Source organism: Petaurus breviceps, unplaced genomic scaffold (genome assembly GCF_028583685.1).
Source record: "Petaurus breviceps papuanus isolate PSGF00001 unplaced genomic scaffold, PetGlider_PUasm1.0 41, whole genome shotgun sequence".
Lineage (NCBI taxonomy): Eukaryota > Metazoa > Chordata > Mammalia > Diprotodontia > Petauridae > Petaurus > Petaurus breviceps.
Genome location: NW_027186320.1, coordinates 10495566 through 10507444, shown reverse-complemented (window position 1 = coordinate 10507444; position 11879 = coordinate 10495566). Strand labels below are relative to the sequence as shown.

The window sequence follows — 11879 nt, the reverse complement described above, 5'->3', positions numbered from 1 at the left end:
TAGATCACACAGCCAGTATGCGTCAGAAGCTAGAATCGAAATGAATCTTCTTGATCCTGGAGTTGGCTTCTCCCCAAAAGGAATGTGAGCATTATGAAAAAAAAAAGCAGTCATAGGTGACCTGTATAATATATTCACTATAAAACTTTGTACCTTCCAGTTCAAAGCTTTTTTGAAGGGATATTCTTTTCCATCTCTGTGCCTTTGTCTATGTCTATTTCACTGACTTAGCTCTTCCCACATTCATTCAGTCACTCTATATACATCCATCTTTACTTACTGAAATCATCAATTCCCTGAAGGCCAAAATCAGATGCCATCTTAATAAAGCTCTTCTTGATGCCTTGCACTCCTTTCCAATCCAAGAAGAGTTCTCTACTTCAAACATTCTGTAATATTTTACATGTGTCATTTTCCATCTTGTAATAGGATTTGGCGTTTCAAGGTTAAGAGTGAATGAATAGCTGTTGTCTTTCTATTAGATTAGAAAGTCTATAAAGTCAGATATCATTATCACTTTTTCTTTGCATTCTTAGCACCTGGAATAGAGCCTTGCACTTTATGGGTGGTGAGTTTAAAATGTGTGGTAACTTTAATTCAAATCTTTGATTCACCTTTATATTCACAAATCTCAGAACTTAATAGGAACCTAATACATATTTTTTGAAAAAAAGATTAAAAAAATAAGTGAATAAGTGACTACTGTTTCTTCAGGACAACCTCCTTATGATGATATTAATTAAGGATATTTTCCATTTTAAGGATATTTTGTGGTGAATTTTTAATTTCTATAGACATAAATAAAATCATATTTAAGAACATTTTCAAGGGCGGCTAGGCAGCGCAGTGAAAAGACCACCAGCCCTGGAGTCAGTAGGACCTAAATTCAAATCCAGCCTCAGACACTTAATACTTACTAGCAGTTTGACTTGGGCAAGTCACTTAAACCCAATTGCCCTTCTTTCCAAAAAGAAAAAAAAAGACAACATTTTCATATCATTCTCAGACTAAATAGACAAGTTGCTTCCATATATATATATATGGAAATATATATGGAAATATATATATATGGAAAATATATATATATATATATATTTTTTTTTTTTTCTTGGCACATAGCAGGTATTTAATGCACTATCTTCCTTCCCCCCCCCCCCCAGCCGCCCACAGGAGCAGGCAGTTGCTCTGGTGGTCTTCTTCCTCACTTTTCTACCTCCTCCAGGATGGATATTAGCAAAGCTCCACAGAAATGGGGGCTCCAGAAACTCCTGGAGAACCACGCCTGCGCAGAGCACCTAGGTCCTAGGACAGGATGTCGTGGGTCTGGTGCTCCACCAGCATTTCCATACTCTTCACATCTGTGCACCAGAACTCCAGGCGGTCCTTCATGCCCTTGAACTGCTGCAGATCCAGCACTCGGCTGCACCCAGGTCACGTGCACTCACTTGTCCATCTCATCGATGCTGCCTTTCACCAGACCCACTGAAGGGGCCATCATCACCAGCAGCTCATTCAACTTCACCCTGGCGCTCTGGGAGATCTCCTCAAAGGTTAGCTGTAGGTGGTTGGCGGGGTGTGTGAAAGTCATCTCCATGAGGCAAAGTAGCAGGGCCTCATTAGCGGCCAGATCAGGCTGCTGGCCCCAGGTGGGTTTCAAGGTCTGGAACCTCTCAACATTCCCACTGTTGAAGGCACAAAGTGTGTCGATCAGCCACTGCCTGTCCGTATTCCTCAGGGAGTCCAGCACTGGGTGCATGAACAATTCCCCAAAGTTGTAGACGCCTTCCCCAAGAAGTCCTGCCAGGCGCAAAGTAAAAGCTCTCTCCTGCTGCTCAGACACTGGCAGGTCCTTGACATCGATACAGCCCAGGAATTGCAGGGCGTCCTTGTAGTAGGACGGGTGGTTGCCAATAGTCTGATAATACTTGCTGGAAAGATCAGAGAAAGGACTGCGCACGGATGTCACACCTGGTAGGTTGTTAAGCATTTCTTCCACATCTTCCATCGTTTCCTTGGTCACCTGGAGGTCTCCGATGTTCAGTTTTAGAGCGCCTATGGCTGTCTTACACAGGATTACTGCTTCGTCGCTGCTTTTTATCTTTTCCCGAGTCTTTTCCAGAAATGTAAGAGCAACATTCGGATCTGTCATCTGTCTAATGACATGGAGAATGATTTCCACCAAAGACAGAGGATTCACCCTGTGCTCAAACTCACTGATGAAGTTATCATAAAGCTTGATGAGCCCGTCGCCCTGAGTGAAGCAGGGATCCTGCACGAAGTCCAGGATCTGCAGTGTGAGCAGGTGACACAACTTCTTGGTGTAGAGCTCCTCGAGGCTGTGCCACACGGCGGCCTGGTCGGGCCCAGCGCTCTGACTCTGCAGCAGGAAGCCTGGCACATCCTTCATGGCGGCAGCTGTGGCGGCTCCTGGATGGATGCGCGGGTGCGCACTCGGGGCCAAGGGGCGGTGAACGGTGCTTCCATATTTTTTTAAACTACTAAGCCAAGAAGGGATTTTAGTTATTTGTTTTTATTTTTTTCTGAGCCATATCACTGAAATCTTTACCTGTGTAATGTGCTCTTTAAATACCCTGTCTAAGCTGTCCTATAAATACTAGTTCTGGCAAGTTAAGATATTCTTTGTGGATTACAATGCTGTCGACATTTGAAACTATATAAGTAAGAATAGTGATTTCCCACAAATTGCATGGTGTAGAAAATCAATAGGAGCTGATACTAGAAACTGGAACAATAGCTTTAAAATAAAGCCTGCATTATTATGAATGTCGAGTGATCATCCCTTTAGCATAAAACTGAGAACATCAGAAGGGCGAAGGTGGGGGGGGGATCTTGTATTTCACCTATTCAATTTGATGTATAAATTTTGATTTTTTTCCTCATAAGTCATCAGATTTTATTATCTGTAAACCATAGCATGCAAAACTCCATTTTCTTCATGATCCTCTTCACTTACCCTCTCCTCAAACTGAATGTATCTCATGGCAGAGGTCCATGTTGATATTGTTTAAGTACTCACTTTGGATAATGTTTTATAGTTTATAGCATTCACCCCTTTGAGTTACAAAATACCTATTGTGTAACACATTGAGTTGCAATTGTCTATTTAAAAATCTCTTGAGAAGGGATGTTGACATCAATAGGGGCAACAAATTTCTGGCTGAATGTATTCAAGTGGAAAGAAGGAAAGCAAATGGTCAAAGGTCCTATCTTTGAATGAGATTGACATAGCCTGTCAGCTGCCTAAATATTCTCAGGTATTTCAGTACATCTCTAGATGAAAGAAGTATTATGGTTCAGAGAGTTTGCTGTAGATAGGATCATTTGTCAAACTATAACCAAACTTTTTCAATTTACATTAGTAAAGTTATGAAGCTGAACGAGAGCATCCATTTGCACTAATCTATTAGTTTAAAAAAAATCTAGGGGGATAGCAAGCCTTCCCATATCTCTGAAACTGTAAGCATATGTGTATATTCAAGAATGCATTTTAAGCATCATTAATACTGATCCAGGATGGTACTGCACTCATCTTTCTTGAGTATTGGTTTCATTGATGCAGTCTGCCTGAACAACCTTCCTTACTTCAGACTGTTCATCTGTCTTGTAGAAATAGCTCAGTATGTTCATTCATCATTTGAATGATGTGTGGTAAAAGCTATGCTCTTTTTTTTTTCTTCCCTTCCTATGGAACTAGTGTATTTTCACAGACTCTGCTTTCTAAGCCCATTAATAGTAATGATGTTATATGCTTCATTCAAGTTCTTTCCATGGACTGCTGCTCACATCTGAGGAAGCAATAAAAAGCAGTAGGTAGTATATGGAAATGGAGGTGGTTCCCTGCCCACCCCCTCTCCCCTTAAAAATAACAACAACAATTGGAGATAACTACCAACCACTCTATATTTTTTTTAGACAAACAATGTAAAACAAGGTTAGAGGGATGGAGGTAATGTTAAAGTGCAAAACCAAAGAAACTCTGGAAAGAGAAAGTGAAAAGAGTCCTGTGTCTATTTCAGCTTGGTACTATGCAACTATTTAGTGTTCTCCTCTGTGGCATAGATCTCCTGGCAGGTGGAGGATTATTTACAATGTTAGAATACTCCATACTAGATTAACACAATGTGCTCTGTTGGGAGCTCCCTTGGAAGACCTCCCAGAATCTTCCACAAATATGAAGAGCAGGTGTTGGACAGTGTATGCATAAACAGATTTAGCTCAGCCTGAAGCATGAGAACTAGAGCTAAAACACACTTCAAAGCTGAAGCATTAAGTAAAATACAGTGAAATATTAAACAGAAATAATTTATAGTTTCAGATACTTGAAACTAGGTATGCAAAAGCCACAGGGACCAATAATATTGTATTGAGTCCAAAGCACAAACAGAACTCTAGGATATATGTAAAATCCATAGCTTTATGCAAAACTCAGGTGAAATGCCTGCTTAAAAACCTTAGTATTGCATACCTGTGCTTCTTTAAGTAAATATGTGCTCTAATTACTATTCTAAAAATGATACAAATCAATTTAAAATCATGCAGATTGAAAAGGGATTTTATCAAGACTACACCATTCAAAGTACATTAAAATCAATAGTACTTTTAACATATACTTCCCCTATATTGCTATATGTGCCTATCACTGTCTGACACATGTTGCCCATCCTTTATTCTAGAAGAGGACCAAGGACATCATGATGTTGAGGTCAAGGTGTGTTGGACTGTGGCTAATCAGTCCAATATGACCTCAGAAGGCTGTCTCATAGTACCAGCAAAAATAGTTGACTTAAACATTTGGGATGGCTGTCTCTAGATTTCTACATCTTATATTTCCTTTGTGCTATTGAGATAATGATTTGCTGACAATACACATCCCCTTCTATGATGCAGGCATGCTGCACATTGTCTCCTATGTCTGGCAATAAATGCTAAGATTCTTCAGAGAGCCCTTGTATCACGTCTTCTGACTTATCTGTGAGTTCTTGCCTTGTTCCAGATCTTTGTAAAACAGGTTTTTCAAAGGTATACATATGTTTGACATTGGGGCATAGCCCATTGGAAGTGCACTGTTTGCAGTAGACTTTGAATGCTTCACAGTTCAGATCAAGAGAGGACCTCTGTCTCCAAGACCTTATCCTGTCAGGTGATCTTCAGAATCTTCCTAAGACAATTCAAATGAAAGCAGTTTAATTTCCTGAAATGAAGTTGATATGCTGTCCAGGTTTCACAGGTATACAACGATGAGGTCAGCTCAGTGGCTCTGTAGATCTTCAGTTTGATTGGCAGCCTAATATCCCTTCTCTTTCACACTTCCTTTTAGAGTCTCCCAAATGCTGACCTAGCTCTGGCAATGTGCGTGCCAGACTTTTCATCTATGTGGACATCCCTAAAAGTATACTGCCAAAAGAAGTGAACTTATCTGCAGCATTCAAAATTTATGCATTTGTTGCAACCAATGGTTTTACATATGAATTGTGCGGTGTTGGCTGGTGGAAGACCTCTGTTTTCTTCATGTTAATTGTCAGGCCCAAATTAGCACAAGTGGCTTCTACTTCTAGTGAACACCAAATGGTGGACTACACCAGTGCTGCAGGAGGTTCGGGAGACCCCAGGGGCCCTGGCGTCGGAGGCCAGGGAGGCTTCCGCGGTGGCTTCGGCAGTGGGGGCTAAGGTCGAGGCCGGGGCTGTGGCCGTGGGGCCCAGGGAGGAAAGGCCGAAGACAAGGAGTGTGTTCCTGTCACTAAGCTGGGCTGGCTAGTCAAGGACATGAAGATCAAGTCTTTGGAAGAGATCTATCTTTACTCCCTTCCTATCAAGGAAGTCTGAGATCATAGATTTCTTCCTGGGATCTTCATTGAAAGGTTCTGAGGTTCTGAAGATCATGCCTGTTCAGAAACAAACTAGAGACGGACAACATTACCAGGTTTAAGGCTTTTGTGGCCTTTGGTGACTACAATGGCCATGTTGTTCTGGGTGTCAAGTGCTCCAAGGAAGTGGCCCCAGCTATTCGTGGTGCTATCATTCTGGCCAAGCTGTCCATCGTTCTTGTGAGACATGGCTACTGGGGGAACAAGATTGGCAAGCCTCACACAGTAGCCTGCAAGGTCACTGGGCAATGTGGGTCGGTTCTGGTGCCCCTGATCCCCACCCCTAGAGGTACTGGCATTGTTTCAGCTCCTGTGCCTAAGAAGCTCCTGATGATGGCTGGAAGTGATGACTACTACACTTCTGTGAGAGGCTGTACTGCCACTCTGGGCAACTTTGCTAAAGCTACCTTTGATGCCATCTTCAAAACATACAGCTATCTAACCCCAGACCTGTGGAAGGTGACTGTGTTCACTAAGTCTCCTTATCAGGAATTCAACAACTGTCTTGTGAAGACTCACACTAGAGTGTCTGTCCAGAGGACCCAGGCAGCTGCTGTGGCAACTACATAGATGTTTTTTTTTTAAATAAACAAATAAATTGAACTATACCTTCTAAGAAAAAAAATAGCACAAGGGCAAAGTATTGATCCATACCCCCTTTTTTTTTTTAAAGCAATTGGGGTTAAGAAACTTGCTCAAGGTTACACAGCCAGTTATTTCTGGGTGTGGTACTAAGTATCAGAGACTGCATTCCATCCCAGGTCATCCCAACTCTGGGGCCAGTGCTCTTACTCACTGTGCCACCTGGATACCCCTAAACAATTGGGGTTAAGTAACTTGCTCAAGATTAAATGGTCAGGTGTTTCTGGGTGGGTGCCAAGTGTCTGAGCCCGGATTCGATCCCAGGTCATCCCAACACTGGGGCTGGTGCTCTTACTTGCTGTGCTACCTGGCCACCCTGATCCATACCCTTTTGCATCTCAGCCTCAGAGGCTTCATCGAATATATAATTATCTGCAAATAAAAAGTCACATACCAACTTCCCCTTCATTTTAGTATTGGTTTGTATCCTTTTCAAGTTAAAATAGTTTACCCTCACTGTTATAGCTAGCATTGATACCATTTTCAACTGCAATGAAGACAACTAACATCACAGAAAACATCATGCTAAAAAGCACTGGAGAAAGTACATAGCATTGCTTCATTCCACTGGTGACTGGGGAAGTATGAGAGTATCATACTTTATCCAGACCTTATCCACACATGCCCTCAGGAAACTAGCAAACAATACTGATAAACTTCTGTGGTTAAACAATTTTTGTCATGATCTTCCACATGCCCTCATGATTGCCAGTACCAAAGTCCTTGTTTAGCTCAACAAACCTGTACAGACTTCTGTTCTATTCCTGGCATTTCTCCATGTTCTCCTCATCCTAGTGGCCACTCCAAAAAATGTGTATCCAGATTTGCCTTTGATAAGCTGGCCTTCATTTGCCCACCTTGTTCACTGAAGACTGCTATTTGGATTCAGTATCTGCTGAGCTCTCTCACAGCTAGAGGTGTTTGTCTTTGGGATCTATTTGAAGTTTTGTTGTACATGAGTGTGGTAACATTGCGTGTACAAATGGTGAATGGAATCATCTTTGAAAAAAGAAAATGTATATTTTTTTGTGTGTTTTGACCATAGGGTCAAAACATAGGGATTCCTGCCTGCTGTAGTAAGTAGGCCAGAGGTGGGTGGACACAATGTTAAAGCACTTTATCTTTCCTCTTCCTCAACTCCAGGAGGTGATCAGTGTGAGGGAAACGGAGGCAAACAGAGCTAAGTGACTTTCCCAGGGTCACACTTTCCCAGAAATTGTCTGAAGCTTGATTTGAACTAATGAAGAGGAGTCATCCTGACATCTGACCATTTGCTCTCTCCACTTCTCAATTTAGCTGATGTATATAACTTCTCTCTAGAGTATGGTTCCTAGATTGCTTTTGACATATATATTCCATTCAACTATCTTCACACTGAGAAAAGTCTCATGAGTTACAATTATTGTTTTTCCATGTAGGAATGTAAATAGTTCAACTTTAATAAGCTCCTTATGATTTCTTTTTCCGGTTTACCTTCTCATGCTTCTTGTCTTTAAAAGTCAAATTTTCTGTTCAGCTCAGGTTTTTTCATCAAGAATACTTGAAAGTCAGCTGCTCCATTATCTTGCCCCAGGAAGCCCACCAGCATGTATAGTCCCTATCCAGTGTCCCTGGCCCCAGACACAAGCACTCATGAGAGGCCCCACCTCTGGCTCCCGCTCCCCTTACTAGGTCTGGCCCCAGGACTCCAGGCTCCATGAAGCAAGAGGGCTCAGCATGGCGCCATTCCCCAACAAGGTGAAGCAGCTGCCAGGTGGGTAGGGAAAGAGCTACTGCTGCCTCCTCTGCTGCTTCTTCCCCAGGATGCCCCCTGGATGTGGAGATAAAGGAGGAGGTGGCAGTGGACTGCAGAGCAGCTCGGGAAGGTGAGAGAAAAGTGGCCTTGGTGGAGGGCTCCCAGCAGGACCTGGACACAATCACCTTGGAGGACATCAAGGAGCATGTGAAGCAGCTTGAGAAGGCTGTATGAGTCAAGGAGCCCTACTTTGTACTGAGGGCCCTTCGGGTGCTACCTTTCACTTCACGCCATCTCAAACCCTATGTTCTCTACAAGGCTGTTTTTGGCTTTTTCACCTCCTGTAATGCCACCCATAATTCCTTACTCACCTTCTTGGAAAAGCCCACAGAAACAGATTTTCAGTTCCATCCCAGGACAGGAAAAACTGCCTCAGCCCCTCTCTTACCTGAAGTGGAGGCATATCTCCAGCTACTTGTGGTCTTTTACCTGATGTAACAGCAAGCTCTACAAAGAGGCACAAGGGGTTTCTGATGACCTCATGCAGAAAATCAGTACATAGAACTACAGAGCCCTGCACCTGCTGGCAACAAAGTGTTATTATTACCATGCCTGGGTCTATGAGTTCTTAGACAAATTGGATGTGGTACGAAGTTTCCTTCATTACAGGTTACAGACGGCCACCCTTAGGCATGATGCAGACAGCCAGGCCACTCTACCTAACCTCCTGTTGAGAAACTACCTGCATTACAGCCTGTTTGAGAAATTGGTGTCCAAGTCCATGTTCCCCGAGCAAGCCAACAACGAATGGGCAAGATACCTCTACTACACAGGGTGAATCAAAGCCATCCAGCTGGAATACTCAGAGGCCCAAAGAGCGATGACCAATGCTTTGCGCGAGGCCCCCTAACACACACCTATTGGCTTCAAACAGATGGTGCACAAGCTGCTCATTGTCGTGGAGCTACTGCTAGGGGAGATCCCAGACCGACGATAGTTACGTCAGCCCTCACTTAAGCGCTCCCTCATGCCCTACTTTCTTCTGACACAAGCTGTCAGGACAGGAAGCCTAGCCAAGTTCAACCTGGTCCTGGATCAGTTTGGAGAAAAGTTTCAGACAGATGGGATCTACACCTTAATCATACAACTGCAAAACAATGTAACTAAAACAGGTGCGCACATTATCAGCCTCTACTACTCTCAAATTTCCCTGGTTGACATTGCCCAGAAGCTGCAGTTGGATAGCCCAAAGGATGCAGAGTTCGTTGTTGCCGAGGCCATCCGAGATGGTGTCATAGGGACTAGCATCAACCACAAAAAGGGGTATGTCCATTCCAAGGAGATGATTGACATTTATTATCCCTGAGAGCCTCAGTTAGCTTTCCACCAGTGCATATCCTTCTGCCTAGACATCCACAATATGTCTGTCAAAGCCATGAGATTCCCTCCCAAATTTTACAACAAGGACCTCAAGTCTGCAGAGGAGCAGGTGTCAGCAAGAACAGCAGGATCTGGAGTTGGCTAAGGAGATGGCCGAAGATGCCAATGACAGCTTCCCTTGTCATCAGGGCAGCTTGAACAGGGTGGTTAGGGAGGGGGAGGGGTGAGTGGGGGCTGGATCTGCATTTTCCCCCTGTGGGGCTCCTCTTTTCTGGAGAGCCTCTTCCCCCACAGTGTCTCACAGACTGTGCATGTGCAGGGGTGGGGGGCGGGGACTGTCCCCCACTGACCACAGGGCCTCTCTCCAGCCAATGGCTCAACAGATGGAGGGCAGGCAGGTAGGCAGTCTCTCCAGGGCAGGATCCTCACAAGCAGGATAGGAGGGTGCAACTCCATGTTCTCCTCTGGGGAGAGGGGTATGGGGATGGAACACGTTGGGTTGTATATTTTTTGAAGCTTTAATTATGAGTTTTAAACAATAAATTTAAACAATAATTTAAACAACAAATAATTTAAACAATAAATTGTTCTCCAAAAAAAAAAAAAGAATATTTGAAAGTCTGCTATTTTACTGAATAATCAATGACCCTTGAAACATTATACTCAATTTTGCTGGGAAGGTGATTCTCAGTGTTAAACTTAGCTCTGTTGACCTCTGGAATGTCATATTCCAAATCATTTCATCCCTTAATATAGAAACCACTAGACCTTGTGTTATTCTGATTGTGTTTCCACAGTACTCAAATTGTTTCTTCCTGGCTGCATGTAATATTTTCTCCTTGACCTGGGAACTCTGGAATTTGGTTATGATATTCCTAGGAGTTTTCTTTTTGGGATCTTTTTCAAGATGCCTTTGGTGAATTCTTTCAATTTCTATTTTGCCTTCTGGTTCTAGAATATCATGGCAATTTTCCTTGAGAATTTCTTGAAGGATGATTTCTAGGTTCTTTTTTTGATCATGACTATCAGGTAGTCTGATAATTTTTAAACTATCTCTCCTGGATGTATTTTCCAGGTCAGTGGTTTTTTCCAATGAGACATTTCACATTGCCTTCTATTTTTTTTTTCATTTGTTTGGATCTGTTTAACAGTATCTTGATTTCTGACAAAGTCGTTAGCTTCCATTTGCTCTAATCTAATTTTGAAGGAATTATTCTCTTCATTTGCTTTTGCTTTGTCCTCACTGTATCCTCTTTCATCTATTGATTTTAAATTTTATTTTGTGATTAATGGGTTATTCACAGCCCATAATGTCATTTCATTATAATCACTGTGTGCCTCATGAGAATAAAGCATCTGATGTTCAAGAAATGAGCTCCATCATTTATCAAGTCTCAGTGTTATTGCATTTAGAGACCTTTGTCTGCCCCCTTTTATCTATCTTTCCATCTATGTATCTATCTGTCTATTCAATTTTGATTGTTGTTTTGCCTAATTCTTATTTTTTGTTTGTGCCCCAAATTGTATGGCTTGGACCTACCCCTTGCCACCATTACCTTAGTCTTCATCCAAAATGGTAGGATATTTTACCTCTAGATCTATGTTCCCACTTTCATTCTGGGTATCAATTGTGCCTAGGAATTCCCTTTTTATTTTTCCAGAGGAAGAACACTGTCCATGGAAATATGACACTCTCTAGAGAAGGAGACCTTTCAAAATGCAAATTCCTCTTGTTTAAAATTCAGTACAACATGACAGCCTCCCACTGCAGGTTCACACCTCTGCCCCATGGGAATGATCTTCAGTAGCACTGTCTTCTCTATTCTGTGGCAAGACATTCTCTCCTCATATGTCCAATCCTTTTCATCTTTTCTACACAAATAATGAGAGAATTTGTTGAAAGATTCACTAATGTTTAGAGAGACTGTGTCTATAGCAGTCTCTTGATCTATCCATTTGGGACACTTTAAAAAAAATAGAAATCCGTTGTAGTCTGTCAAGTTTTATTCTTGATAAGGGATCTCTTATTTCCAACTATTATTTTCTTTTCTATATGTTTACTGAAGATCTATTTATTAATAACATCTACATATTTTCCCAAAAAATGAAAATCAAGCTCATTGACCACTAGTTTCTCAATTCTGCTTTCTTTCCTCTTCTTGGAATTCCCTTCAATTGTTTTTCTACAATCCTGAAATATTTATCCCATTCTCCATAGTTTTTCAAACATCACAGAC

At 42.2% G+C, this 11879-nt stretch overlaps 3 pseudogenes; 2 read left to right on the top strand and 1 right to left on the bottom strand.

The window, feature by feature from the left end:
- Positions 1-1248: 1248 nt before the first annotated feature.
- Positions 1249-2407, bottom strand: LOC138171071 (26S proteasome non-ATPase regulatory subunit 13 pseudogene; annotated as a pseudogene).
- Positions 2408-5586: 3179 nt separating this feature from the next.
- LOC138171070 (small ribosomal subunit protein uS5 pseudogene) lies at positions 5587-6455 on the top strand (annotated as a pseudogene).
- Positions 6456-7482: 1027 nt separating this feature from the next.
- Positions 7483-11450, top strand: LOC138171102 (26S proteasome non-ATPase regulatory subunit 3 pseudogene; annotated as a pseudogene).
- The last annotated feature ends 429 nt before the right edge of the window (positions 11451-11879 follow it).